This window comes from Choloepus didactylus, chromosome 18 (genome assembly GCF_015220235.1).
Source record: "Choloepus didactylus isolate mChoDid1 chromosome 18, mChoDid1.pri, whole genome shotgun sequence".
Lineage (NCBI taxonomy): Eukaryota > Metazoa > Chordata > Mammalia > Pilosa > Megalonychidae > Choloepus > Choloepus didactylus.
The window spans coordinates 350774-369154 of NC_051324.1; the positions used below are offsets into that span (position 1 = coordinate 350774).

The 18381-nt window shown below is 41.1% G+C and overlaps 1 protein-coding gene across 4 annotated transcripts in view; it reads right to left on the minus strand.

The window, feature by feature from the left end:
• LOC119514552 overlaps positions 1-18278 on the minus strand; it is a 40848-nt gene extending 22570 nt beyond the window's left edge. For all 4 annotated transcript variants that reach the window (XR_005212852.1, XM_037810386.1, XM_037810385.1 and 1 more), the window contains exon 1: positions 15933-18278. The gene's annotated coding sequence lies outside the window, so the exon portion shown is untranslated. The remainder of the gene's footprint in view (positions 1-15932) is intronic.
• Positions 18279-18381: the final 103 nt, after the last annotated feature.

Sequence of the window (18381 nt, forward strand, 5' to 3'; positions counted from 1 at the left end):
CAAAACGCAATAATCCAGTGGCTGAGAAAATTCACTAAACACCACAACTTCCCAAGAAAAGGGGGGTGTCCGCTCACAGCCATCATCCTGGTGGACAGGAAACACTCCTGCCCATCGCCAGCCCCATAGCCCAGAACTGCCCCAGACAACCCAGTGTGACGGAAGTGCTTCAAATAACAGGCACACACCACAAAACTGGGCGTGGACATTAGCCTTCCCTGCAACCTCAGCTGATTGTCCCAGAGTTGGGAAGGTGGAGCAGTGTGAATTAACAAAGCCCCATTCAGCCATCATTTCAGCAGACTGGGAGCCTCCCTACACAGCCCAGCAGCCCAGAACTGCCCTGGGGGGACGGCACTCACCTGTGACATAGCACAGTCATCCCTCAACAGAGGACCAGGGGGTGCACGGCCTGGAAGAGGGGCCCACTTGCAAGTCTCAGGAGCCATACGCCAATAACAAGGACTTGTGGGTCAGTGGCAGAGACAAACTGTGGCAGGACTGAACTGAAGGATTAGACTATTGCAGCAGCCTTAAAACTCTAGGATCACCAGGGAGATTTGATTGTTAGAGCCACCCCCCCTCCCTGACTGCCCAGAAACACACCCCATATACAGGGCAGGCAACACCAACTACACACGCAAGCTTGGTACACCAATTGGAACCCACAAGACTCACTCCCCCACTCACCAAAAAGGCTAAGCAGGGGAGAACTGGCTTGTGGAGAACAGGTGGCTCGTGGACGCCACCTGCTGGTTAGTTAGAGAAAGTGTACTCCACAAAGCTGTAGATCTGATAAATTAGAGATAAGGACTTCAATTGGTCTACAAATCCTAAAAGAACCCTATCAAGTTCAGCAAATGCCACGAGGCCAAAAACAACAGAAAATTATAAAGCATATGAAAAAAAACAGACGATATGGATAACCCAAGCCCTAGCACCCAAATCAAAAGATCAGAAGAGACACAGCACCTAGAGCAGCTACTCAAAGAACTAAAGATGAACAATGAGACCACAGTACGGGAGACAAAGGAAATCAAGAAGACCCTAGAAGAGCATAAAGAAGACATTGCAAGACTAAATAAAAAAATGGATGATCTTATGGAAATTAAAGAAACTGTTGACCAAATTAAAAAGATTCTGGACACTCATAGTACAAGACTAGAGGAAGTTTAACAACGAATCAGTGACCTGGAAGATGACAGAATGGAAAATGAAAGCATAAAAGAAAGAATGGGGAAAAAAAATTGAAAAAATCGAAATGGACCTCAGGGATATGATAGATAACATGAAACGCTCAAATATAAGACTCATTGGTGTCCCAGAAGGGGAAGAAAAGGGTAAAGGTCTAGGAAGAGTATTCAAAGAAATTGTTGGGGAAAACTTCCCAAATATTCTAAACAACATAAATACACAAATCATAAATGCTCAGTGAACCCCAAATAGAATAAATCCAAATAAACCCACTCCGAGACATATACTGATCACACTGTCAAACACAGAAGAGAAGGAGCAAGTTCTGAAAGCAGCAAGAGAAAAGCAATTCACCACATACAAAGGAAACAGCATAAGACTAAGTAGTGACTACTCAGCAGCCACCATGGAGGCAAGAAGGCAGTGGCACGATATATTTAAAATTCTGAGTGAGAAAAATTTCCAGCCAAGAATACTTTATCCAGCAAAGCTCTTCTTCAAATTTGAGGGAGAGCTTAAATTTTTCACAGACAAACAAATGCTGAGAGAATTTGCTAACAAGAGACCTGCCCTACTGGAGATACTAAAGGGAGCCCTACAGACAAACAAAGAAAGGACAGAGAGACTTGGAGAAAGGTTCAGTACTAAAGAGATTCGGTATAGGTACAATAAAGGATATTAATAGAGAGAGGGGAAAAATATGACAAACATAAACCAAAGGATAAGATGGCTGATTCAAGAAATGCCTTCACGGTTATAACGTTGAATGTAAATGGATTAAACTCCCCAATTAAAAGATATAGATTCGCAGAATGGATTAAAAAAAATGAACCATCAATATGTTGCATACAAGAGACTCATCTTAGACACAGGGACACAAAGAAACTGAAAGTGAAAGGATGGAAAAAAATATTTCATGCAAGCTACAGCCAAAAGAAAGCAGGTGTAGCAATATTAATCTCAGATAAAATAGACTTCAAATGCAGGGATGTTTTGAGAGACAAAGAAGGCCACTACATACTAATAAAAGGGGCAATTCAGCAAGAAGAAATAACAATCGTAAATGTCTATGCACCCAATCAAGGTGCCACAAAATACATGAGAGAAACACTGGCAAAACTAAAGGAAGCAATTGATGTTTCCACAATAATTGTGGGAGACTTCAACACATCACTCTCTCCTATAGATAGATCAACCAGACAGAAGACCAATAAGGAAATTGAAAACCTAAACAATCTGATAAATGAATTAGATTTAACAGACATATACAGGACATTACATCCCAAATCACCAGGATACACATACTTTTCTAGTGCTCATGGAACTTTCTCCAGAATAGATCATATGCTGGGACATAAAACAAGCCTCAATAAATTTAAAAAGATTGAAATTATTCAAAGCACATTCTCTGACCACAATGGAATACAATTAGAAGTCAATAACCATCAGAGACTTAGAAAATTCACAAATACCTGGAGGTTAAACAACACACTCCTAAACAATCAGTGGGTTAAAGAAGAAATAGCAAGAGAAATTGCTAAATATATAGAGACGAATGAAAATGAGAACACAACATACCAAAACCTATGGGATGCAGCAAAAGCAGTGCTAAGGGGGAAATTTATAGCACTAAACGCATATATTAAAAAGGAAGAAAGAGCCAAAATCAAAGAACTAATGGATCAACTGAAGAAGCTAGAAAATGAACAGCAAACCAATCCTAAACCAAGTAGAAGAAAAGAAATAACAAGGATTAAAGCAGAAATAAATGACATAGAGAACAAAAAACAATAGAGAGGATAAATATCACCAAAAGTTGGTTCTTTGAGAAGATCAACAAGATTGACAAGCCCCTAGCTAGACTGACAAAATCAAAAAGAGAGAAGACCCATATAAACAAAATAATGAATGAAAAAGGTGACATAACTGCAGATCCTGAAGAAATTAAAAAAATTATAAGAGGATACTATGAACAACTGTATGGCAACAAACTGGATAATGTAGAGGAAATGGACAATTTCCTGGAAACATATGAACAACCTAGACTGACCAGAGAAGAAATAGAAGACCTCAAGCAACCCTTCACAAGTAAAGAGATCCAATCAGTCATCAAAAATCTTCCCACAAATAAATGCCCAGGGCCAGATGGCTTCACAGGGGAATTCTACCAAACTTTCCAGAAAGAACTGACACCAATCTTACTCAAACTCTTTCAAAACATTGAAGAAAATGGAACACTACCTAACTCATTCTATGAAGCTAACATCAATCTAATACCAAAACCAGGCAAAGATGCTACAAAAAAGGAAAACTACCGGCCAATCTCCCTAATGAATATAGATGCAAAAATCCTCAACAAAATACTTGCAAATCGAATCCAAAGACACATTAAAAAAATCATACACCGTGACCAAGTGGGGTTTATTCCAGGCATGCAAGGATGGTTCAACATAAGAAAATCAATCAATGTATTACAACACATTAACAAGTCAAAAGGGAAAAATCAATTGATCATCTAATAGATGCTGAAAAAGCATTTGACAAAATCCAACATCCGTTTTTGATAAAAACACTTCAAAAGGTAGGAATTGAAGGAAACTTCCTCAACATGATAAAGAGCATATATGAAAAACCCACAGCCAGCATAGTACTCAATGGTGAGAGACTGAAAGCCTTCCCTCTAAGTTCAGGAACAAGACAAGGATGCCCGCTGTCACCACTGTTATTCAACATTGTGCTGGAAGTGCTAGCCAGGGCAATCCGGCAAGACAAAGAAATAAAAGGCATCCAAATTGGAAAAGAAGAAGTAAAACTGTCATTGTTTGCAGATGATATGATCTTATATCTAGAAAACCCTGAGAAATCGACGATACAGCTACTAGAGCTAATAAACAAATTTAGCAAAGTAGCGGGATACAAGGTTAATGCACATAAGTCAGTAATGTTTCTATATGCTAGAAATGAACAAACTGAAGAGACACTCAAGAAAAAGATACCATTTTCAATAGCAACTAAAAAAATCAAGTACCTAGGAATCAACTTAACCAAAGATGTAAAAGACCTATACAAAGAAAACTACATAACTCTACTAAAAGAAATAGAAGGGGACCTTAAAAGATGGAAAAATATTCCATGTTCATGGATAGGAAGACTAAATGTCATTAAGATGTCAATTCTACCCAAACTCATCTAGAGATTCAATGCAATCCCAATCAAAATTCCAACAACCTACTTTGCAGACTTGGAAAAGCTAGTTATCAAATTTATTTGGAAAGGGAAGATGCCTCGAATTGCTAAAGACACTCTAAAAAAGAAAAACGAAGTGGGAGGACTTACACTCCCTGACTTTGAAGCTTATTATAAAGCCACAGTTGCCAAAACAGCATGGTACTGGCACAAAGATAGACATATAGATCAATGGAATCGAATTGAGAATTCGGAGATAGACCCTCAGATCTATGGCCGACTGATCTTTGATAAGGCCCCCAAAGTCACTGAACTGAGTCATAATGGTCTTTTCAACAAATGGGGCTGGGAGAGTTGGATATCCATATCCAAAAGAATGAAAGAGGACCCCTACCTCACCCCCTACACAAAAATTAACTCAAAATGGATGAAAGATCTCAATATAAAAGAAAGTACCATAAAACTCCTAGAAGATAATGTAGGAAAACATCTTCAAGACCTTGTATTAGGCGGCCACTTCCTAGACTTTACACCCAAAGCACAAGCAACAAAAGAGAAAATAGATAAATGGGAACTCCTCAAGCTTAGAAGTTTCTGCACCTCAAAGGAATTTCTCAAAAAGGTAAAGAGGCAGCCAACTCAATGGGAAAAAATTTTTGGAAACCATGTATCTGACAAAAGACTGATATCTTGCATATATAAAGAAATCCTACAACTCAATGACAATAGTACAGTCGGCCCAATTATAAAATGGGCAAAAGATATGAAAAGACAGTTCTCTGAAGAGGAAATACAAATGGCCAAAAAATGCGGTCGTACTTGACTCGTCTGGGGGGGGGGGTGGCGGCCGGTTACTAAGTCCTAGGCTCTCAGGATTGCTAGGAGGGTACCGGCGGCGGGGGCTCTTTCCCGGAGGCGAGGGCGAGGCGGGGGACTTGGCCAGGTCCCCGGCGGAGGCGTGCAAAGTATGGAGGGCGGCGAGAAAGGAACAGGCGGGACACGTTTCTTTTTAGGGTGAAGAAAACCAAGAGAGTTTATTAGGGGAGAGTACAAGCTTATAACGGGCGGTCTAGAGGGCGGGGTAGCTGTAGAGGTTAAAGGCTTGGATTGGTTCTGAGAGGGCGCGGAGGTTGGTTGTTGGGTGTTGCACAATGATTGGTGCATGCGCACTGGCAGTAGGGGACGTTGCATTGTAACGGAGGGGTTGAGTGGTTAGATGAGGGAGGCGGTCTTACCCGGCAAGCTTCCTCCAACGGTTGGTTTTGGGTGAGGAATTGGGGCCTGCCTCCGGCCTCACCTTCTCAGGCCCGGGGGGCTGTGGAGGGCGCTGTCACCCGTACCCACTACCCTCCCCAGGGGTGGATCCGGTCCCCCGGCCCAGGCCCGCCAGGTTGAAGCACATAATCAGTATCCCGCAAAAAAACACATGAAAAAATGTTCAGCTTCACTAGCTATTAGAGAGATGCAAATTAAGACCACAAAGAGATACCATCTAACACCGGTTAGAATGGCTGCCATTAAACAAACAGGAAACTACAAATGCTGGAGGGGATGTGGAGAAATTGGAACTCTTATTCATTGTTGGTGGGACTGTATAATGGTTCAGCCACTCTGGAAGTCAGTCTGGCAGTTCCTTAGAAAACTAGATATAGAGTTACCATTCGATCCAGCGATTGCACTTCTCGGTATATACCCGGAAGATCGGAAAGCAGTGACACGAACAGATATCTGCACGCCAATGTTCATAGCAGCATTATTCACAATTGCCAAGAGATGGAAACAACCCAAATGTCCTTCAACAGATGAGTGGATAAATAAAATGTGGTATATACACACGATGGACTACTACGCGGCAGTAAGAAGGAACGATCTCGTGAAACATATGACAACATGGATGAACCTTGAAGACATAATGCTGAGCGAAATAAGCCAGGCACAAAAAGAGAAATATTATATGCTACCACTAATGTGAGCTTTGAAAAATGTAAAACAAATGGTTTATAATGTAGAATGTAGGGGAACTAGCAATAGAGAGCAATTAAGGAAGGGGGAACAACAATCCAAGAAGAACAGATAAGCTATTTAACGTTCTGGGGATGCCCAGGAATGACTATGGTCTGTTAATTTCTGATGGATATAGTAGGAGCAAGTTCACAGAAATATTGCTATATTAGGTAACTTTCTTGGGGTAAAGTAGGAACATGTTGGAAGTTAAGCAGTTATCTTAGGTTAGTTGTCTTTTTCTTACTCCCTTGTTATGGTCTCTTTGAAATGTTCTTTTATTGTATGTTTGTTTTCTTTTTAACTTTTTTTTTCATACAGTTGATTTAAAAAAGAAGGGAAAGTTAAAAAAAAAAAAAAAAAACAAGGAAAAAAAAAAGATGTAGTGCCCCCTTGAGGAGCCTGTGGAGAATGCAGGGGTATTCGCCTACCCCACCTCCATGGTTGCTAACATGACCACAGACATAGGGGACTGGTGGTTTGATGGGTTGAGCCCTCTACCATAGGTTTTACCCTTGGGAAGACGGTTGCTGCAAAGGAGAGGGTAGGCCTCCCTATAATTGTGCCTAAGAGCCTCCTCCCGAATGCCTCTTTGTTGCTCAGATGTGGCCCTGTCTCTCTGGCTAAGCCAACTTGAAAGGTGAAATCACTGCCCTCCCCACTATGTGGGATCAGACACCCAGGGGAGTGAATCTCCCTGTCAACGTGGAATACGACTCCCGGGGAGGAATGTAGACCTGGCATCGTGGGACGGAGAACATCTTCTTGACCAAAAGGGGGATGTGAAAGGAAATGAAATAAGCTTCAGTGGCAGAGAGATTCCAAAAGGAGCCGAGAGGTCACTCTGGTGGGCACTCTTACGCACACTTTAGACAACCCTTTTTAGGTTCTAAAGAATTGGGGTAGCTGGTGGTGGATACCTGAAACTATCAAACTACAACCCAGAACCCATGAATCTCGAAGACAGTTGTATAAAAATGTAGCTTATGAGGGGTGACAATGGGATTGGGAAAGCCATAAGGACCACACTCCACTTTGTCTAGTTTATGGATGGATGAGTAGAAAAATAGGGGAAGGAAACAAACAGACAAAGGTACACAGTGTTCTTTTTTACTTCAATTGCTCTTTTTCACTCTAATTATTATTCTTGTTATTTTTGTGTGTGTGCTAATGAAGGTGCCAGGGATTGATTTGGGTGATGAATGTACCTCTATGTAATGGTACTGTAAACAATCGAAAGTACGATTTGTTTTGTATGACTGCGTGGTATGTGAATATATCTCAATAAAATGAAGATAAAAAAAAAATAATGATAGCTTGTCATCTCATCACACCTCTCCAACCCAGCTGAAGAATCACTTCTTATACTGATGTGAAAATGGATGCCATCCAGTGTGTCCCCAAATCTTTTCTTCTCTCCTCAAATATCTCTTTGCAAGTTAACTTTTCTCTCTTTCTTAGCTTCTGTCATCTGTCACAAATGATTTATGTATTTTTTGAAAATTAATTCAAGAATTTTGTTTTTATTACCTGGTGCCCTTCCTACCAAAATTAAGGAGATAATCCAGGAAGGAAATAAGGAGGGTGGTACTATGATGGTTAGGTTCATGGGTCAACTTGGCCAGGTGACCCAGCTGTCTGGTCAAGCAAACACTAGCCTAACAATTGCTGTGAGGACATTTGTGGCTGGTTAATAAACCAGCAGGCTGGTTTATTAAATCAGTCAATTGGCTGCAGCTGTGACTGATGACTCACCAAAGGGCGTGACTTCCACAATGAGAGAATGCAATTGGCTGGATTTAATCCAATTAATCAGTTGAAGACTTGTAAGCGAGACAGATAGAGGACCTTCATTTCTTCTTCGGCTGCCCAGTGAAGCGTTTCCTGAGGAGTTCGTCGAAGTTGCCGGTTCGTTTCCTGAGGAGTTCATCGGACATCTTCCTTGGAGTTAACAGTTTGCTGACTGCTCTACAGAATTTGGACCCATACATACCCACAGTTACGTGAGTCACTTTTACAAATTTGATAGTCAGAGACACCTCTCATTGATTCTGTTTCCCTAGAGAACCCTAACTAATACAGGTACATTAAATTATGTACCCCAGTTTAGACATGTTCTTAATCTTAATCCACGTTTGCATGGCTGTGAACCCATTGTAACTAGGACCTCTTGAAGGTTTATTTTTCATTAAGGTGTGGTCCAGCTGGATGAGATTGGAGCTTAATCCTGATGCCTGGAGTCCTTATGAGCAGAACAAATTCAGACACAGAGATAGGAAGTCATGGGGAGGAACTGGGCACAGGAATCCAACAGAACCTGACAAATGAGGCCAAGCTGCTGGGATGTTGTACAGTCAGCCCGAGCATTGGTGTCTGTCTCCCTTCCGTCCACCTGGATGTTACTTCTTGTTTCCTGCTTCCTCCTGAAGACTGGCTGCCGGCGATCCTGGATCCTGGACCCATCTGCCACACGGCCGGCACATGGCGGTGTCTGCTAGTCTCTCCCTTCTCTTCCCAGTTTCATTGCTTTCAACTTCTTGCTTCAGTAGCTTTTAGGGGAGGTTTTTAATTATGGATTCATTCTCTTGTTATAAGTTTGTTAGGATTTTTTACTTCTTCTTGTGTCAGATTAGATAATTTGTATACTTCAAGGAATTTGTCCATTTTATTCAGGTTTTCTAACTTGTTAACATGTAATTGCTCATAGTACCCTCTTAGAATTCTTTTTATTTCCATAAGGTCAGTAGTAATGTCCCCACTTTCATTCCTACTTTTAGTTATTTGATTGTCTTTTTTATGTTGAGTTGAAGGATTTCTTTATATAATCTGGATATTAAATCTTTATCAATATGTGGTATCCAAATATTTTCCCCCATCCCATAGCTCATTGTTTTATTTTCATGATAAACTCCTTTGAGGCGTGACAGTTGTTTTGTTTTGTTTTTTTTTAACTTTGATGAGGTCTTATTTAGCTATTTTTTCTTTTGTTGCTTGTGTTTTGGGTTAAAAATCTAAGAAATGATTGTCTAACACAAAGTCCTGAAGATGCTTCCCTATGTTTTTCTTCTAGCAGTTTTATAGTCCTGGTTCCTATATTTATGTCTTTGATCCATTTTAATTTTTGTATATGGTGTGAGGTAGGGGTCCTCCTAATTCTTTTGCAAATGGAGACCCAGTTTTCTCAACACCATTTGTTGAAAAGACTGTTCTTTCCCAATTGAGTGGTCTTTGCCACCTTGTTGAAAATCAGTTAGCCTTAAATGCAAGGGTTGATTTCTGAACTCTCAATTCCATCAGTCTGTGTGTCTATCCTTGTGCCAGTACCATGCTGTTTGGTTACTGTGGCTTTGCAATAAGCTTTAATATTGGGAATCATGAGTCCTCCAACTTTGCTCTTCTTTTTCAAGATTGTTTTGGCTGTTCCAGGCCCTGTACCTTCCCATATAAATTTGGTGACTGACTTTTCCATTTCTGCAAAGAAGGTTGTTGGAATTCTGATTGGAAATGCATTGAATCTGTAAATTGCTTTGGGTAGAACTGCCATCTTAATATTTATTCTTCCAATTCATGAACATGAAATGTCCTTCCATTTATTTAGGTCTTTAATTTCTTTTAGCAGTGTTTTGTAGTTTTCTGTGTACAAGTCCTTTACATCCTTAGTTAGATTTATTCCTAGATTTTTTATTCTTTTAGTTGCCATTGTAAAAGGAATTTTGTTCTTGTTTCTTCTTCTGAATGTTCATTGCAAGTGTGTAAAAACACTACTGATTTTGGGGTGTTGATCTTACACCCCACCACTCTGATGGATTCATTTATTAGCTCTAGGAGCTGTGTTCTGGACTTTTAAAGACTTGCTGTATGGAACCGTATCATCTGCAAATAGGGAAAGTTTTCTTTCTTTTACTTATTTCTTTTTCTTGCCTAACTGTTCTAGCTATAACTTCCGGTACAGTGTTGAATAACAGTGGTGATAGTGGCATCCTTGTCTTTTTTCTGATTTTAGAGGGAACACTTTCAGTTTCACCATCGGGTATGATGGTAGCCCTTTATCAGGTTAAGGAAGTTTCCTTATATTCCTAGTTTTCTAGCTTTCTATCAAGAAAAAGTGCTGGATATTGTCAAATGCTTTTTATGTAGCAATTTAGAGGATTGTATGTTTTTTCCCTTCATTGTTAATGTGGCGTATTACATTAGTTGTATGGTGAAACAACTTTGCATACCTGGGATAAACCCCAGTTGTTAATGTGCTGTTGGATTTGGTTAGCTAGTATTTTTTGAGGATTTCTGCATCTATATTCATAAGAGATACTGGTCTGTAATTTTCTTTTCTGATAGTATCTTTATCTGGCTTTGCTATTAGGGTGTTGTTGGGCTCATGGAATGTGTAAGTCCAATTCTTACTCCCTACATGTGCTAAAATGAAAATGCATATGGCTATCCATAAGCAAAAGAATGAAGGAGGATCCCTATCTCACACCATATACAAAAATTAACTCAAAATGGATCATAGATACAAATATAAAAGCTAGTACTATAAAACTCCTGGAAGAAAATGTAGGGAAGTATCTTCAGGACCTTGTGCTAGGCAATGGCTTCTTAGACTTTACACCTGAAGCACAAGCAATGAAAGAAAAAATAGATAAATAGGACCTCTTCAAAATTAAAAACTTCTGTGCATCAAAGGACTCTGTCACAAAAGTGAAAAGACAACCTATTCAATGGGAGAAAATCATATAGCTCATAAAGGTTTAATATCCAGAATATATAAAGAAATCCTACATAGCAACAATAAAAAGACAACCTAATTTTAAAAATGGGCAAAAGACTTAAACAACCATTTATCCAAAGAAGATATACAATGGCTGAAAAGCACATGAAACGTGCTCAACATCACTAGTTATCAGGGAAATGCAAATCAAAACCAAAATAAGATATTATTGACACACTCTAGAATGGCTACTATTTTTTTAATTCATTTTTATTAAGATATACTCACATACTATGCAGTCATACAAAGCGTACATTCAGTTGTTCACAGTACCATTATATAGTTGTGTGTTCATCACCAAAATTAATTTATGAACATTTTAATTACCACACACACAAAAGTATTAAGAATAAAAAGTAAAGTGAAAAAGAACATTTAAAGTAAAAAAGAACACTGAGTGCTTTTTTTTTGCCCCCATTTTTCTACTCATCCATCCATACGCTGGACAAAGGGGAATGTGGTCCATATGGCTTTCCCAATCACATTGTCATCCCTCATAAGCTACATTTTTATACAATCATCTTCAAGATTCAAGCATTCTGGGTTGTAGTTTGATAGTTTCAGGTATCTACTGCTAGCTATTCCAAGTCATTAGAACCTAAAAAGGGTTGTCTATATTGTGCATAAGAGTGCCCACCAGAGTGACCTCTCGGCTCCTTTTGGAATCTCTCTGCCACTGAAGCTTATTTCGTTTCCTTAGAATGGCTACTATTTAAAAAACAGAAAATAACAAGTGCGGGAGAGGATGTGGAGAAGTAGGAACACTCACTCACTGTTGTTGGGGACATTAAATGGTTCAGCCGCTCTGGAACACAGTTTGGCGGTTCCTCAGGAAGCCAGGAATGGAGCTGTCATATGATCAGGCAATCCTGCTACTAGATATATACCCAGAAGAATTAGAAGCAGGTACTCATATTTGCACACCAATGTTCATAGCAGCATTATTCACAGTGCCTAAAGATGGAAGCAACCCAAGTGTCCATCACAGATGAACGGAGAAACAAAATGTGGTGTATGCGTGCGATGGAACATTATTCAGCTGTAAAAAGAATGAAGTTCTGAGACCTGTGACAACATGGATGAAACCAGAAGACATGATGTTGAGTGAAATAAGCCAGGCACAAAAGGACAAATGGTGGGTATATCACCAACATGAAATAATTAGAATAAGTAAACTCATAGAATTAGAATCTGGAATATAGATTTCCAGGGCTTAGGCTGGGGTAGAGAAGAGGATGCTGATGCTTAATTTGTACAGAATTTTTATTTAGGTTGATTGTAAATGTTTGGAAACGGATAGTGGTGATGGTAGCACATTATTGCAAGTGTAATTAACAGTGCTGAGTTATGTATATGAGTATTGTTGAAAGGGGTAAGATTTGGGTTACTAGAATGGAAAGTAGAGGATAAAACATGGAATTGTGTAACAGTGAACCCTGTTGTAGACGATGAACTGGGGTTAACAATACAAGTATAGGAATGTTCTTTCATGAATTATAACAAATGTATAACACTAATGCAGCATCAATGATAGGGTAATATATGGGAGAAACACACCTAATGTAAACTGTGGACAATGGTTAATAGTACTCTTTTAATATTCTTTCATCAACTGTAACAAAGGTTCCACACTAATGCAAAGTGCCAATGATAAGGGTGTATATGAGAATATTGTATTTTTTACATGACTTTTCTATAAACATACAACTCCTCAATTAAAAAATAATAATTTACTTTGAAAACATTTTACTAAATGAAACCAGAAAAAAAATAATTTAAAAAATCCATTATGCTAAATGAAATAAACCAGACACAAAGTACTACATATTGCATGATTCTATTTATGTCAAATGTAAATATAAACAAATCTATAGCGACAGAAATTGATCCGTGGTTATGTAGGGTTGGGGAAGCACAGAGGGATGGAAACATGACTGCAAAGGGGTACAGGGTTTTTCTTTCTGGAGTAACGAAAATGTTCTAAAATCGATCGTGGTAATGAATGCAAATGAATGCAATGAATGTGATTATAAAAAGCCACTGACTGCACACTTTGGATGAATTTTTATGCATGTGAATATATCTCAATAAAACTGTTTTTAGAAAAAAGAAGTGGCATTACATACCAAAAAAATTAATAGAATGGTACCAGTGTTAATTATTACCCAAATTACTTTTACCAGAGGTCCTTATTTCTTTATGCCACTTTGAACCACTGCCCAGTGTCCTTTCCCTTCTGTTGGAAGGGCTCCCTTCAGCATGGCTTGTAGGCAGGTCTAGTGGTGACGAGCTCCCTCAGCTTTCGTTTATCTGGGAAATCTTGACCTCTCCCTTGACTTGACGGATATAAAATTCTTGGTGTGCGTTGTTTTCTTTCGGCACTTTTAAGTATTTCAGTACACTGCCTTCTTGCCTCCATGGTTTATGAGAAACTGGAACTTAGTGGGACTCACTTGTACATGATACATTTCCTTTCTCTTGCAGCTTTCAAAACTCTCTCTGTCCTCTGCATTCGATCATTTGATCAGTATGTGACAGGCCATGTTTTTCTTCAAGTTTATCCTGTTTGGTGGTATCTGGGCTTCTTTGATGTGTATATTCACATCTTTTGCTAAGTCTGGGGAGTTTCCAGTCATTATTTCTTTGACTATTCCTTCTGCCTCTTCTTTTTCTTCTCCTGGGGCTCCCATAGTGTGTATATTGGTGCACTTGATGGTGTTCCAGAGGTCTCTCAGTCTGTTTTCTCTTTTTACAGTTCTTTTTACCTTGTGCACCTCCACCTGACTCATTTCAATTGTCTTGTCTTCGAGTTTGCTGATAGTTTCTTCTGCCCACTCTAATCTGCTTTTGAAACCTGCACCCACCCTGGATCCTGAGGAAGTGGGTTTTGTCTTTGGTTTCTTTGTTTGTTTGTTTTTGGCACTGGCGAGCTGTGAGAGTGGGGAGCGGGTGCTGGTGGCCGCTGTGCAGACAGAGCACTTGACTGGCACTGACTGTAACTCACCAGCCCCTTCCTCCTGCTCTTCCTGATGCTGTGCAGTTTTTCCAAACACTTGCTTCATATTGTTCTTGCCTGTTTAACATTTGTTCTGATGTAGGGACTTTTTCCCGCAGCTTCCTGCTCTGCCATCTTCCCACAATCGCTCTCCTCTCCTTCATTTTTTTTTTTTTTTGGAGAAGTTGTGCGTTTACAGAACAATCGTGCGTAAAATATAGGATTCCCATAAACCACACCACCAACTACAATTTGTATTGGATGGTTCCACCAATTTGATACAATTGTTGATAGCACATTGTTTCTTTTTTTTTTTTAAATAGCAATGTTACAGATTACACCATTAACATAAGATAATAACTTCAATAATAATAAACCCACTGTAGCCAGCAGTGCATTCCTCAATCTTGAGGGATTTGGAACGATGACCACTCAAGCTGGGGAGGCACAGAGGTATTATGGAGCAGAGGAATGGAATTATTTTGCTTGCCCTTGAAGATAATCCTTGCTTTCAGGATGGGACTTAACATCCTTATCTTTCTATTAGTTTCCCAGGGCAGGCTGGATATATCTGATTTACCAGATATAGAATTCTTGTTTGACAACTTTTTCTTTAAGGACTTTAAATCTGACATCTCACTGTCTCTGGCCTCTGGTTTCCAATGGGAAATCCACCGTTAATCTTACTGGGAGCCCCTTGTATGTGGTAAGTCGTTTTCCTCTTGCTGCTTTCAAAATCCTCTCTTTGATTTTGGATTTTGACAGTTTCACTGTAACATGTTATGATGGAGATCTCAGAGTCTATCCCACTTGTATTTTGTAGAGTCCCTGGGTGTGTATATTCATGTCTTTCATCAGATTTGGGAAGTTTTCAGCTATTATTACTCATTCATTTACTTTTTCTGCCCTGTTCTCTCGCTTTTTTCCTTCTGGGGCTCCAGTGATGTTTATATTGTTAACACTTGATGTTGTCCCATGAGTCCCTCGGGCTCTGTTCATTTTTCTTCATTATTCTTTCATTTTGCTCCCCACACTGGAAAATTTCAAGTCTCTCATTCAAGTTTGCTAATTCTTTATTAGGCTTATTCAAATCTGCTGTCGAATCCCTCTAATGAGCATTTCATTTCAATTACTGTATTTTGCAGCTCCAAAATTTGTTTGGTTCCTTTTAAAAATTCCATAAATTTTGTTCACACATTTTCTTAATTTCCTTTAGTTGCTTGTGTATGGCTTCCTTTATCTTATTGAACATATTTAAAGCAGCTGATTTAAAGTGTTGCACTAATAGTTCCAATGCATAAGCTTCTTCAGAGATGATTTTGGCAGATTATTTTTTTCTGTGAATGGGCAATACTTTCCTGTTTCTTTGCATGTTTTATAATTTTTTCTTGAGAACTGCACATTTTGAGTATTGTGTTTTTATAACTGTGTAACTGTAGTTATCCCACTTCTCTGAGATTATAATTGTTGTTGAGGGTTCAAGCCATCAATTTAGGATTTTTCCAAAATATTTTTGCTCTCAGAGAACAGAAAGAGAAAAGAGAAAACAAAATTGGTACTGCCTCTTTAAGATTCCTCTGCCACTTGTGCCTGAGGGGTTTTGGCACAGGGGCCACCCTCAGAGCCAGCCCCCACCCCAAGCAACTGAAGTAGCTGATCAAAGCAGTGATCACACCCCTGGATTTTGGAGGACTGGGTCCTTATAGCCCAGCCTGGCACCAGCCAGCTCCACCAGGAGCCCGGGCTGCAGGACAGCGCTGAAATTCACCAACATTTACTGCAACTTACCTGCCTGTTTATCCGGCTTTTCTCTGAATGCAGCTCAGCATTCCCCTCGACACCAGTGTTTCAAAAGAGTTGCTTCAGACAGTTCCTGCCAGTCCAATAACTATTTTGGTGGAGGAGCTGATTCCTGGAACTTCTTACTCTGCCATCTTCTTACAGTCCTATCCAGAAGATTTTTTTTTTTTTAGCACCAGCTGGGACCTGCCTATCCTCCCGGCTGCCTCTCTGCCAACACTTCCAGCGTCTCTTCAGGAGCCTCTGCTGCATGAGAGCCACGGGGATTCCAATTCCACATTTCAGGTTGTGCCCTCGATAGGTTCACAGTCAGTTCAAGCTGAAGGAATCAGTTTGCCTCTGAACCTTCCAAATGCTGTGTGTGCATCAACAGAGATGAAGAAACATTCTAGGGATCTTGGCTCTGGTCAGCAGACTGGAAACAGATGGCTACTTAGAAATTAAGAGGGTAATGGAGAAGGTGGAGAGGTGGGAGGGTCATCCTAGGTCAACAGGTGTTTGAGCATTTACATTTACTTTGTGCATCTGGCAGTGACTTGAACCCTATTCTCATTAACAATGACAGCATTTGCAAAGCTCTTCTGAGAGGCAGTAGAGCAGTGCAATCTCTGCAACCAGACAACCTGGCTTAAAATCCTGGTGCCACTCCTTAGTTGCAGAGTGGCCTTGGTAACTCAGTCCTCTGTAACTCAGTCTCCCCATTTGGAAAATCTGAATGTTGATAATTAACAGTATACCTTCATAAGGTTGCTACAGTGATCAAAAGGGTTAAATCATTTAAAATATCTAGAACATTGCTTGGCATTACATAACTGTCAGTGGTTACTGTTACCTTGAGTCAAGCACTGTTCTAAATTCTATACATGTATCATCTCAGTGTAATACTGATAGCACTCTTTGTGATCTAGGCTTCACGACCAGGTGTTCTGGAATCCCTACTAAACCTCTCAGTAACAAGGTAACATGGTAAATACTCAGAGGTCTGTAGAGCATGCATGTACTTCACATTGGCCCTTGGAGGGGTTGTGTGACCCAACTGTAAGAACAGTACTTCCTAGACATCAGAGACGCCCAAAATCTTGAAGCGTAAGTTTGTCAGGAGGGAAAGGCATATTAGGCAGAGCATGGAACATCTGGGGACCTACACACCTTCTGAATTTACTAGAATGGAAAATTCCAGGCAGGAAAGCTGGAGAGGTAGGCAGCAACCAAATTTAGGAGGTGCTTCTAGATTGTGCTAAGGAGCTTGGACTTCATGCAGACAATGAGGGACTGAGATTTGGGGGCAGATAAAAATTTTGTAGAATGTGAGCTGGAAGGAAATCCAAGGGACTCTTGGATGATGAGTCACCTGACACCCTCCTGCTTTGGCTTGAGAAGTTCCGCCAGATGGGGCTATGCAGAGCAGGGGATCCCCCTGAACCTGAGGCAAATTCTCACAGGGATTAGCTGCTCAATAAATACTTCTGGAACCAATGAGTATGTCTAGTAACGTTATCTTTGGGAAGCAGGAGAGAGACCAGAAGTTAAAAACCTGCGAGGAATCCCCAAAATAGCGCACAGGTGTGAAGGCATCGCGGAATCACCGGGGTCTGGCGAGCCCACCCTCACCCGGGCTTCAGGGCAGTGTCCAGGCGGGGACGTGCCCGGTCCCCGGCGAGGTTCCCGTTGGGTGGATGCTCTGCGCAGCACGTGCCTCCGGGGAGGTCGGCCTGCGAGATCACGGCCTCCAGGCAGCCGAGGAGTGTGCTGCGGAGCTCCGGGCCCGACCCGACCTAAAATAGGCCCCTTCTTGCTCTCCTCCCGGCGGACCTCATTTCCGGCATTAACAACGATGGTGTCGAGTTATTTCCCTTCCTTGCTTGCGGCCTCTCCTCCAACGGCCCCCGGCTCTGGGACGGCAGGGCCACGCCTGGCTGGGCCCCCAAATCATCCCCGGTGTCCAGAAAGGTGGAGGGAATGGAGCGACAGCGGCGACTGCCTCCGAGAAGGGCCCGCGCGGCGCCTCTCTCCCCACAGGGCCCTCGGTGGGCCGAGGCCGCCGAAGAGGGCAGGTCCCGCCTCCCGCGCGATACTCTGGGAGTTGTAGGCGGTGTCTTTCCGGCCCCCTACACCTACTAAGTATATAAATCCAAGGACGGCCAAACCCAATGTGGGCGTCTGTGACACCCAGGGTCTGAACTTTGTTGTTTTAATTTCTAAAAGGTGCCCTGAAATAAGGCTTTTCCCAGTTGGGTCCCCTTCCACTCAGCCCCTGTTAGAGGACTACATTTCCCGGGGGGCAGGTAGAAGGCGGGCCTTCCGGTTCACGCGATGCATTGTGGGCATTGTAGTTCAGCCGAGGACTTGTTTTCCGCCTCCTGAGCAGCCCCTCTGCTCGGGGCCGGACTACATTTCCCATCAGCCCGCCCGCCACACCGAGGCCGCCTTGGCGCGA